We start from the raw sequence: 12,693 nt of genomic DNA on the forward strand, positions 1-12,693 counted from the left end.
CGTGCGGTCGCTGAGTAGACCACAGTGTTATGATGACCTCGGAAGTCGTGCAGTTCGGCGGCGTCTGCTGTGTGAGTGAACGCAAGCGATAATCCGTGTCAATGGCCATCACAGCGAAGCCTCCTCCGGCCGGGGTGAGTCTCTCTACCTAGCATCAAAGACACAAGCCGCCATATCTAGGGATAGGGAGGTGGTAGAGAGTCGGGATTGGAGGGGTGGGTAGGGGGAGTGGCTAGGGGGGTGTGGGGGGTGGGAGCGGACGTGGTGCCATTCACCTGAATGGCCACACCACTGCGCGGTGGCCTTAAAGGATTGATTTGTTTCTGTGAAACAATTAGCAGTGTGGATTTAAAAGAAGTACTCAGCGCTTAAAAACATCCAAATGCTTCACCTATGGGTGTAACAATAAGGCCAAAATATGACAAACATATGAGCTACTGCATTGGCCCAGCATGCTCCGTGTCCATGTGCCCCCTGGCTGCTAGTAACCTTTAGCTAATTACTACTTCTCCCGCGTCTTAATATCAGATCATAAAGTAATGCAGTGCTAATTAGGGGAAATAGTGTGAGATGATATCCAATTAGGAGTCTGTCTCTCCTCTGAAAACAAGTGAGGCGACCTGATTCATCTCTACCTTCATGCCCCACAGCTACGGAGGGAGGCCGAGCTCCTTTGACAGGACGGCCAGTGCTCCCTGATGCTTTATAGCCAGTCAAAACAACATGTCAGCCAAAACACAGTCATGGTGATGATGAGGACAATACAGGGGATAAGCTAACTTCTTCTTCTTCTTCTTCTTCATTTTAATATGCCTTATGAATTGCCCAATCCGTGCTGAGAGCAGGCGACATAACCACATGTTTGGTATCATTTGTCATCTTGCCTCTGCAAGGATAAAATACATTTGTTTTTCTTTTTTTAAGTCAGTTGGTCGTCAGGAATTTGAGTCTCTCCATCCGCATAACTGTGAGACCATGTCCGTCAGCCACAGCTGAAAAGGAGGTGGTGGAGAGGGGGACTTCCATTCCTTCACAATGAGTTTCTTGGGGAGGATGAGCTCCGCCGGGGGGGGGGGGTTAGTTTGGAATGTTGGCGTTGTTGATGCGCTTGCTGTGCTTGTCGTATTTGTGGTGGATGGTGAGCAGGACCACGTCCAGGAGCGAGTAGATGGAGCCCACAGTGACGAATGCGATGCCCAGGAAGGGGTTCTTGCCGCCCATCCAGGAGATGGCGCTGAGGATCATGCGCTTCCGGCCTTCGAAGCTGCGCACGGGGTAATTGTAGGTGACCTCCAGGCCGTATTTGCCACTGGGCAGAGTGGGGGGTCACGCTGGCCTTCTTCTGGATGAGGCGGTAGACCTTGCGGAAGGTGGGCTGGGCGGCCGTGCGCATCCACACGATGAGGTCCTCGTTGACGAAGCCGTTGTTGTCGGCGTCAGAGGGATCCAGCTCATAGACGGGCTTCCTCCAGTTCACCGGCTTGCTTGTGCCTCGAAAGGCCGCGGTGAGGTTCTTCTTGTTTCCACCGGGATTCCTGAACTTCACGTGATTGTCCATCCACCATGCGATTCCCTTCTTCACCAGCGGGACGGCAGCTCTGGAGCCATTGGCATCGATGTAATACAACTCCAGAATGTCATTGAAGAGACTGTTGGCTATCACCCCACACGGAGCGATAGGCAGGCCATCACTCGTGGTGCGGTAGGGCTCGCATTCCCGGCTTGGGTTCTTCAAAGACGACCGATCGCCATTCAATTGTCTGTCGTCCCTGGACTTCACATAGCGTCTGTGGTTCTGGTAGAAGTTGGATAAGCCGTAGTACATGAAGACACTGCTCTCGAATGGCTGTTCCAGGGTAAAGGGGACAGAGCAGTTGCATGACGTCGTGCTGGTCCAACTGAAGTTCTGGGCACAGTTGAAGCATGGACTTGACATATCAACACCGGTGTAATCAACCTCAAACTCGTTGATGTTGTTTGACGTGACCAACAGGACGATTCCGATGGCGATGAAGACGAGGCCGATGACGAAGAAGACGGGGACGACGGTGCCCGCTGTGAGGTTAGGTTGCCAGGTGGGCAGTCTCTGCTGTTTGAACGCAGTGTTGTCCGGCTTCCTGCTCTTCACAGGCCTGCTGGCGCTACCATGACTCGATGAACAAGATGCCATCATATCGTCAAGAAAAACAATCCGCGCAGTCTAATAACTTGGCTTTGACTTGGCGGTGTGGCCACTTACGGGCCGATGACATCACAAGGGCTTGAGTGACATCACCGATGACATCATCACCGATGGCCATCGATCCATCAATTCCATCATCTGTGACGGCTGTGCTGTCTAGAACTGACATCATCACTGATTCATGACATCGTCAGTAATCTATGATCTCATAACTGTCTGTGACATCATCAGTGATTAATGGCATTATCATCGGTGATGATATGACTTCACTATAGTTAGTGGTAACCTCTCGAGACGGACTTTCGACTTGCATCCGAAAATCTGTCGGCACGCTCGGTGAAAAGCCATATCCTGATAGTAGCTGTTTTTCCATTACAGTTTTTCGCAAAATAATTGCGATATTTCTACAACTTTGACAATGTACAATTGCGACTTGTAGGCGTTTCCATTGAAGTTGAGTTTGAGTGACGGCGCACACACCTGAACGCAATTCCCTGTTGCAGCAGCTGCCACAGTGATTACGCACGGGGATCTGCCCCAAATCCCGTCCCCTGCATGCTCAAATCCAACCAATGGTCAATGCAAATCACAACATGAAGTTACAACGCATATAAACGAGCCTGATTATCAATTCAAAAGAAAATGAGCGTCAACATGTTGCTGGCTGCGGTGAATGCAGTGAGCGCGAGGCAGAGGAAAAAAGGTAGCCTACAACTGCGCGCACACAGACAGGCAGCCTGTCACCATGGACCGATTTCTGTCATTAAACATGATCTATTTTCCCCAGCTCCTCTTTTGCACAACACTCGTCTTTCTGCTAGGTAGCGTTGCTTAAAAGTTTTCCACTTGCCGCGGAGGTTTTGCCACGGCTTATCAAACCCTTTCTCCCTCATTTCCCTTTCATTTTCCGCTCCTTTTCCAAAGGAGAAGATGGGTCACATGACATGCAAATGCGAGAAATGTGTTTCCATTACACTTTTGCGATAAACTGCTATATCGATACGTCTGAAAAACCACCTCATGAGAGAGCGCAAAAACTTTTTGCGATATTTGGGAGGTTTTTCGAAATTTACGTGTTTCCATTACCCACTTTCTATTGCGATATTTAGATTTTGCGCATTTCTGAGGGTAATGGAAACACGACTAGTGAACTAATAGAGATGAATATGCAAAATAATTTAGAAATTTTTATTAAAATACTGAACACCACCACGTTGTCATATTTGACACGTCTTCATTATAGACAGTTTATCGCTGAATGTGTCATTACATTATTAATATCTTACCTGGATAAGCTCTAATTATGTTGTTTATATTATCAGTCCGACTTGGAAGCACTTTCTGCCGGCCAGTCAAACGGGAGAGTCTGCTCTCATGCACCCGCGGGGGCGCGCGCAGCAGTGCTCTGAGCCTAGTCATGGCCGAGGCGGGGGCTTTTGCATGGGAACAGTCTGACATTTCCGCAAACAAATCTCGTCGCAGTTTAGCGCACATGTAAAATATAACGCTATACTACGACGTGACAACGCTGCTCTAAACACATCGGCTAATATAATATATTTCCCTGCATCTCATACTGAGATTATATCGGTATTGAGTTTGGACAGACTGAATGGGCGGAGGAGGAGGAGGAGAGATCTGCAGCTGTGCCCTGAGAGACACTCACCTCGCTCCGACTATAGCAGGCTACTCAGCTACTGACGCTGTGCCCGTCTGTGAAAAGCGTCCTGTCCAGTCGCACCTTCGCAAACAGATGCGGGATTCCCTCAATCCTGTACCCAATCTCAGACTGTATTGAGCAGAAAAATCGCACACCAGCTATTTCTGTCTGTGTTTGTTTGTTGCTCCGTGAGGTTACAGAGTGCCCCATGCATACAGGAGGCTGTTTCGCCAGCCGGGGTCTGGCAGGAGGGAGGAGGCGCAGGCTGCAACTTGTCATGTCTCGCCCAGAGCCCTAAATTATGTTTTCTTTATTTCAATTCTAAGAACCATACTTGTTTTATTTTGGTGACTTACCTGTCTTCTCATTTCAGATCCCTTTACTTCCTGCCCTCGTGTTTCCTGCTCCTCTGATTGTCTGCCCCACCCTGATATGTTTCACCTTTGTCAATTATCCTTGCCTCACCTCACCTGTGTAATTATCTCTGGCTCCCTGTCTATTTAGTCTGTGTGCTTTCAGCCCTCTGTGCCAGTTCGTCAATTGTTCATGGAAGAATAACTCTAGGATAATTCCTTGTTCAGCTTTTCTAGTTTTTGATCTCTGTTCTTGTTTTTGACCCCGTGCCTTGTCTTGCCAATCTTTGGATTATTGCCTATAGTAAAAAGACTTTTTGAATCTCTGCCTGTCTCCTGAGTCGTGCATTTGAGTCCTCCCCTGTGTCCCAGCCTTGTCACAACTGCGCTGAGAGGAAAACTTTTGCACAACTTTTAACAAGAATCACGAAAAGCCCCCAAACTAAAATGAAAAAGGGACTTCATGGCAAGTTGGACGAGGGAATGACGTGGAGAAATCTCGCATTGTGTTACCCCAGAGCGGGGGGTTTGTCCTATTGTGCGGTGTGCTGCGGTAACGAGCCCACGTCACTTTGCTCTTATCGATAGGTACAGACGCCACACACACACACATGGACAAAAATAATTAAATTTCTAGTTCGCCACTGAATTACCAAATTTATATAACTTTCAACCATTTTAAGCAACGCTGTTTCCATACAGACCACCAGCGTTGGCTAGTTGTTGATATTTATAAAGATATTGCCCCTCTCAAATAAATTATTTTCGAGGCGGTAGGCAAACTGTAATGGCGTCGATTTCCGAAAAAAAATCCTGACTTCAACACAGCCAAAGAGTCTAGTATAGACAAGAGTATATGTCATTTCTTGGTTTTTTCCATAGGTATTTTCAAATCACTGTTCTGATACATATCTGGGGGGTTAGTCCCCCTTTAAGTAAGATGACATCAGCTGCGGTGGCAGAGGCAGCACTGACATTAGGCTCGTTTGAGATGAGCAAATTCTGCGCAGATTCGACCAGCGCCTTGCTTGCCCCGTTGCATGATGGTTAGAAAGTTGTCCGACTTGCTCCGTCCTGCCCGACTGCGTGAGTCACGTGACTCTCGCGAGAGCGAGGCGGGCGCAGATTTGGAGCGAGGCGCCGCAGTTGCTCCCCACCAACTGCGCCCGACTGTGGATGACAGAGGATGACGAGAAACGCATCAAGCTGAGCGCCCATTGGTTCAACACAGGTGCATCACAAACCCACAGTGAAGTGTAGAAACTTCAATTTTATATCTATTCCAAGCTGTCACTCCATATTTTACATAAATACCACCTGGAATGCCTACATTAAAATATAAATAAGGAATCTGAAGATCTGTGTTATTTGAGCAGTGAGTGTGGGTGGCGCTAATGCATGTTTTAATTTGTTTACAAACCGCTGTTAAACCAAACTGTAGAAGAAGAAAAGCAGCAGCGAGTGTGCCGTCGGGGGTGTTCGACTTGTTGACGCCTCGCCTGACTGTGCTCGCCTGCTCTCGTCTGCTTTCCAGGCGAGGCGACAGTCATCTCAAACGAGCCTATTAGTTGTGAGCTCTTGAAAGGGGGTGAGAACCTTGGATGTCTTCTACCCCCACTGGTTTGCTGTTATGGCTCATTTCCACCACATTTTACTGCCCTGCACAGCTCGTCACCAGTCGGCTCTACTCGTTTCTGCCCGATGGACGTTCTGCTTCGACCGCCGACCATCTGCCCCCGCCCACAGCTGGTCGTTATAGCGACCGCATATCTGTCCTTCGCCTAATAGCCGAAGTAGGCTATAACATAACGTTACAATTAAATCCATCCACAGAACTTTTAAACTGTTTATGAAATACTGGTGCCTCTAAATGACCTACAGTGTACATGGGCAAATGTGACAATCGAAGCATCCAGAGACTTACGCACATCCACTGGTTGGTGCTGAGCTCAACTGTACTAAACAGGAAAATAAACGAAAAAAGGGCTCGCAACACAATTTCTTGATAGCTCCTGTGGCGACATTTATTGAGATGACAAACAGTTTCGGCCCAATTGGGGCCTTCGTCAGTGTCAAGTGAAAAATACATTTACAAAGGAAGTGCTTAAATAGCATTTTCATGGGTCTTTGTCTCCGCCTAGTGGTGTGGAGGCAGACCCAGGTACAATCTTCAAAGCAGTTTCACAAAGCATAAATCACATTCTAAGGGAAAGGAAAATGGTAGCAGAACCTATCTGAATGAACATACAATAGCTCTACACAGCAATCACTGCACACTAATATGCACAACATATTTTAGAATATATATATATATATATATATATATATATATATATATATATATATATATTTTTAACACATTCAACATATTTTTTAGACATATTTTTTGACATATTTTTTAGAAATGGACGCTGTCAATCAGCTCAGCCCTCTAAGTATCTCACAGAGAACATTCATGCATACAGTCTTGAATCAAAAGGAAATAAAAGGCAAAAAACAACTGGAAAATGAGTACAGCACAGAGGTATCACAAGTAAGACCTGACATCAAAGTCCTCATTGAGTCCAATAGGTGCCATCGTGCCAAAAAAGTCAATCCACCATAATTCTCTCTTTAGAAGGAGATTGTCCATGTTCCCCCCGCGTCTAGTAGTCCAGTAAAAATGTCACTTGACCTCACACTAATTGCAACAAAACCAAACTCAACTGATTTTGTATCCTCAATATGTCCTCAATGAAGGAAAAAAAGTGTTAAGGAAATGTATGAAGGGACATTTTTGAAAATGACCTATATGATGCTACCAAAAACGTTTTTTTATTTATTTTTTAACATTTTTATTTATTTATTTATTTATTATTTTTATTTTCTCCTTGAAGCAAAAAACACATACAGGATATAAGTGATGAGATTTATGGCACATAAAAAAAAAAAAAAAAGGCTTCCATAGGCTTCCATAGGCTACCATCATATTTAGGTCATTTTCAAAACTTTCCCTTCATACATTTCCTTAACACTTTTTTTCCTTCATTGAGGACATATTGAGGATACAAAATCAGTTGAGTTTGGTTTTGTTGCAATTAGTGTGAGGTTGACCCACATATTTGCGTAAAATGCCTGGACTATAGGGGCCATAACATGTTCAATGCCCACGTATCTGAGTTGTGACAATCGGCCAGGAGAATGGATATCACTTTGTAGTTAGTCAAACTCACAGGCATGCGCTGCGCTGCGCGGAGATGGGAGAGGCGCAACAGAGTGAAGCCTGTACCCCGCGGCCTCTCACCAGGCAAGACCGCGGCTTCACCAAAGACCCGCTGCGGCCTAGCGGAGCGCTGCAGCCTGCACTCAGCTACAGGAGCTCCCTGAGCAGCGGACTTTTTTCTCTCTCAGACAATTGAACACCTGCCACGATTTTATTTCACCGGAGGCGAAGGCAGCAACACAAAAGACTGATGGAAATATACATAACAGAAGAGAAGGTAAGCCCACTAAACTGGTATGCAGCATTGCATATTCTAACCCTAACCTCGCCATTGCGAAAGAACCCTCCCCCAGACCCTAACCCTAAACCTAACCTCTCCCACCCCCCACGCCTAAGCCTAACCTAACCTCTCGGCGAAACATTTTTTGGAGATAAAAAAGGGCCGCCTCTCCGAAAGCATAGAAGTCAATGATCGGAATGCCGACACTTCGGAATGGCGAGGTGTCCCCGTGAGCTGTTCCTCCATGGCCTTGAGCTTCTCAGTCTGTTGTTTCTGCTGTCTTTATCACCGTCTCCACCTCCAGCTTCACCTCACTCAGCAACTTGTACAGTTTCTTTACAGAGAAGAGAGAGAGGAGAGAAGAGAGAGAGGAGAGAAGAAGAGATAAGTGAGTGAGTGTGTGTGTGTATGTGTATGTGTGTGTGTGTGTGTGCGTGTGCATGTGTCTTTGTGTTAGCATACATGCATGCGTGCAAAAACACTGTTCAGTCTCTAGAGTAATTGGTAGACAGGCTGGGTGGCAGAGACATTTGTTTTTGTATCTTTGCAGAACGTCTGTAATAGACCCATGTGCAAAGTACAATTAAATCCATCAGTTGTGATATAGAAAGAAGATGTGTGTGAGCACCTTCAACTATTGATTGTCTGAATAAAGAGGCTAATGTTATTTAAATGTTCTATATCAAGTTGCAAATTGACACTGAGCTGGTGTAAAAAGAGAGAGAGAGATAAAGCTCTGGCCCTCACCATGCAGCCACTGAGATGGGACTGGATTTTGTCCGGTTCCAGGTCCCGGATGTCCAGTATGTGCAGCTCAGCCTTGGCGCCATCCAGGACCCCCTTACAGTCCAACATGCGCTGCTCAAAGTTAGCAGGCTTCTGGAGAAGCTGGTACTTAGTGGAGATCTCCTGCAGTTTCCTCTGCACCAGGCAAAGGGAGGTGTGAACAAAGTAATACAACTATCACAAATCAGCTGACTCACAGTTGCACCACTAGCATTACCACGGTACCATGAATTGGCACTTTTGCACAGTCTATAGTACTGTAAGGGCTTAAAGGGGGACTAACCCCCTAGATATGTATTAGAACAGTGATTTGAAAATACCTATGGAAAAAACCAAGAAATGACATATACTCTTGTCTATACTAGACTCTTTGGCTGTGTTAAGTCAAGATTTTTTTTCGGAAATCGACGCCATTACAGTTTGCCTACTGCCTCAAAAATAATTTATTTGAGAGGGGCAATATCTTTATAAATATCAACAACTAGCCAACGCTGGTGGCCTGTATGGAAACAGAAAATCCTGAAATGGTTGATAGTTATATCAATTTGGCCATTCAGTGGCGAACTAGAAATTTAATTATTTTTGTCCCATTTTGTCCCATGTGTGTGTGCGTGGCTTGTCTAAACTTACGTTAAGAGCCTCGCTGCTCGCAGCACACAGCACACAGTGAGGACAAACCTCTCGCTCTGGGGTAACACAATGCGAGATTTCTCCACGTAATTCCCTCGTCTAACTAGAGATAAACCGCGCAATGAAATCCGTTTTTAATTTGCGTTTTGGGGCTTTTCGTGATTCTTGTTGAAAGTTACAACACCTCTGATTTTTCCTCTCAGGGCGCAGGAGGCAGCGCAGAGCTCTTCTCCTCCTCACACTGTTCCCATGCGAATCCCCCTGAGCAGCACACACACACAGACAGAGCCAGTCGCTCTGCTCTGCTGACTTGATTTCCAGAAAAGTTGGCGTTGCTTGTACACAGTGATGATATTATATTAGCCGATATGTTTAGAGAAGCTTTGTCACATTGTCACGTCGTAGTATAGCGTTATATTTTACATGTCCGCTAAACTGCGACGAGATTTGTTTGCTGAAATGTCAGACTGTTGAAAGCCCCCGCCTCTCACTGCTGCTGTGTGCTGCTGCCGCGCGCCCCCGCGGGTGCATGAGAGAGCAGACTGGCCGAGAGAAAGTGCTTCCAAGTCGGACTGATAGCCGCGGAAATGTCAGACTGTGCTCTCTGTGCTCTGAGCACAGAGCTGCTGCTGCTGCTGCTGCTGCTGCTGCTGCTGCGCGCGCGCCCGGAGCTTGGTGCTAGTGCATGAGGTTACAGTACGACTCTCTCCCGCCCGCTCCCGCCTGGCTGGGCTGGAGACAGTGCTTCCAACTCGGACTGATAATATAAACATCATCATTCGAGCTTATCCAGGTAAGATATTAATAAAGTAGTGACACATTCAGCGGGAAACTAACTATAATTAAGACATGTGCCAACTTTGACAACGTTTGGTTCAGTATTTTAAGAGCAAACAGATTTTTTTTTACTTCAGTTAGAGCCCTCTGGAGCGTGATACTAAGTGAGGTTTTTCCATCTTGCCTAGTTGTATAGGCTTTGGAGATGCACCAGATGCACGCGCTAAACCCACCGTGACGTCAGGTTGTACCAAATATCCCATTCATTTGAGGGCACAAAAAAAAGCAGTGTTGGACCCTTAGAGGGCGCTTATGCCAGGTATGCTGCTGAAAAATGATACAAATGGTAAAATGGCAACAGTTTGGTGTCAAATGTGGAAATTCTGACCAGAATTCTTCACACATCACCCCCAAAGTCATATATATTGGTTAAAAGCTGAAAAAAAGTGTTTTGGAGGTTAGTTACACTTTAAATATGCGATTACAGTTAGTATAAACCACACAACAGCTGATAAAATACTGTATACAAAATAAAGAACAATCAGGACAAGAGGTGAGAGCCTGCAGTTCCGGCTGCTCTCCAGTAGGAGGCAGTGGTACCTGCAGCTGGTCCAGCATGGTCCCACCGCGGACAGCCTTGCCGTCAGTGACTGAGACAAAGGCGATTTTTTACATTTGTTGTCTGCGCAGCCCACCACACAACAGCTTTTAGCTATGTTTAATTCAAGGAAAATTACGCTGGTGTCTGGAAATGAACGGAGCTTTTCCCCCGTGATGGGCGTGGCCTATTTCATGCAGTGTCTCTATAGTTGGAGAATGGGGGAATGTTCCTTTAAGAGAGGGGGAAAGAAAGCGAAGAAGAAGAGTGGGAGAGGAAGTAGGATTGTTGGTTTAGACTCAGACGTGTGGCTAAGGTGTGCAACTGTACCTGTTACCTGAGTAGTTGATATAAAGTTCCATAAAAGCTGATCGTCACCTCCTGTGAACTCTGTATAGCTGTGCAACAGAAGTGGAGTGATAAAGAGATAAGGGACAATTAAATACTAGAATCATATATATATATATATATATATATATATATATATATACACACACACAGTATATATATCTATATACAGTATATATATCTTAATTTCTGGGGGCATGTGACGTCAAAGTGGGGTCACAAGGCAAAAAAGGTTTGGCACCCCTGGCCATAGACATTGTGACATCGGAGGTACGGTGGTGCAGTGGTAAGCACTATCGCCTCACAGCTCGAAGGTCGTGGGTTCGATTCCCACCTGGGCCGATGTGAACACTGAAGGAATGCGTGCCCGTCCGCATGTCCTCGAGTGCCCACCACCCGGGTGGGGGTCGGCAAAATGGCCTTTCTGTGTGGAGTTTGCATGTTCTCCCCGTGCCTCCCGGGGGTCTCCTTCATATAGGAACCCCCTTCACAAAAACATGCAACATCCTGGTTGCTTATATGGTTCCTCCTCTGATCGTTAAGGGCGCCTGTTCAGAGGGAGGGGAACTGGTTGGAATAGCGTGAACCTCCCACGTGCTATGTCCTACCGGTGAAGCTTCCTCGGGCAGGTGAAAAGAAGCGGCTGACTTGACTGCCCATGTCTCGGAGGATGCATGGAATCAGTCTCGGCTCTCCCCAGATCGGCAGAGGATGGAGTAGCAACCAGGATTGAGTAATTCAAATGAGCACTAAACGGGGGATAAAAATGGGATAAAAAATCGGGAAAAAAAAAAAAAAAAAGACATTGTGACATCATCAGTCACAATTGTAATACTGATGCATAAAACATAATGCTACATCTTGCACCTTTTATTTCATTGTAGCATCTTGCTATCATTGCTAGTGTTCATTGTTTTTCTGCCTTGTAGCTATTTTCATATTTATATTCCTATTGCTGTGTGTGCTTCTTGTTTTTTTATGCCATAATTATATATTGTTGCTTTTTGCACCTTGTCTTATATTGTATGTCCTGTGGAGCTTCCCGGCCTAAGAATGTTACATGAGTGTAGTGACAATAAACATGTTAAATCCTGAGTAGTATGGACCCTTTCACAGCAGCCGTTTTGAGGTGGTAAAGCAGGAAGTAAAGCAGGTGTAACCAATATTCCATTAATGATGGTTCCATTCTATTTAGGTGTTCCAGTGCCAGGGCCCTCATTAATGTTATTGGTTACACCTGCTTTACATCCTGCTTTACCACCTGAAAATGTGGGCGGAGCTTGACATGTTGTTGGATGGTTGCTAGATGATGTGCCACCCGACACCAGTCAGCAGCCTGGAGAGCTCTGGAGAGGAAGCATAACTCTGCAGATACCGGTCTGTATGTCTGTCTGTCTGTCTGTCTCTGTCTGTCTGTCTGTCTGTCTGTCTGTCTGTCTGTCTGTCTGCCTGTCTGTCTGTCTATCTGCCTGTCTGTCTGTCTCTGCCTGTCTGTCTGTCTGCATGCCTGTCTGTCTGCCTGTCTGTCTGCATGCCTGTCAGTCTGTCTGTCTGTCTGTCTGTCTGTCTGTCTGTCGGTCTCTGACTGTCTGTCTGCATGCCTGTCTGTCTGTCTGTCTGCCTGCCTGTCTTTCTGTCTCTGTTTGTCTGATCTGTCTGTCTGACTGACCGATTTGGTAGATTTATGTTTTCTCTATCTGACACTTTTATCCAGACTTCAACTGTCACCTGACAGCGGAAACAGGAGTTCTATTCGAAAGTCTACCTTTCAACTGTAAGTCACATTTTGCATTTTTGTCCATGAGCTAACCTTCTCCAAGTTGTTTCAGTTGCCTAACCATAACTCATGTTTTATTCGTGCAACGTTTTCAAATTAA

General features: G+C 46.0%; 1 pseudogene across 1 annotated transcript; it reads right to left on the minus strand.

The window, feature by feature from the left end:
- Positions 1-1,077: 1,077 nt before the first annotated feature.
- On the minus strand, positions 1,078-2,170 carry LOC310772875 (cell cycle control protein 50A pseudogene; annotated as a pseudogene). Its single transcript has one exon. The product of its transcript is annotated as a cell cycle control protein 50A pseudogene (transcript).
- Between the last annotated feature and the right edge of the window lie 10,523 nt (positions 2,171-12,693).

The sequence above is a fragment of the Poromitra crassiceps genome (assembly GCF_964638095.1).
Source record: "Poromitra crassiceps genome assembly, chromosome: 1".
Lineage (NCBI taxonomy): Eukaryota > Metazoa > Chordata > Actinopteri > Beryciformes > Melamphaidae > Poromitra > Poromitra crassiceps.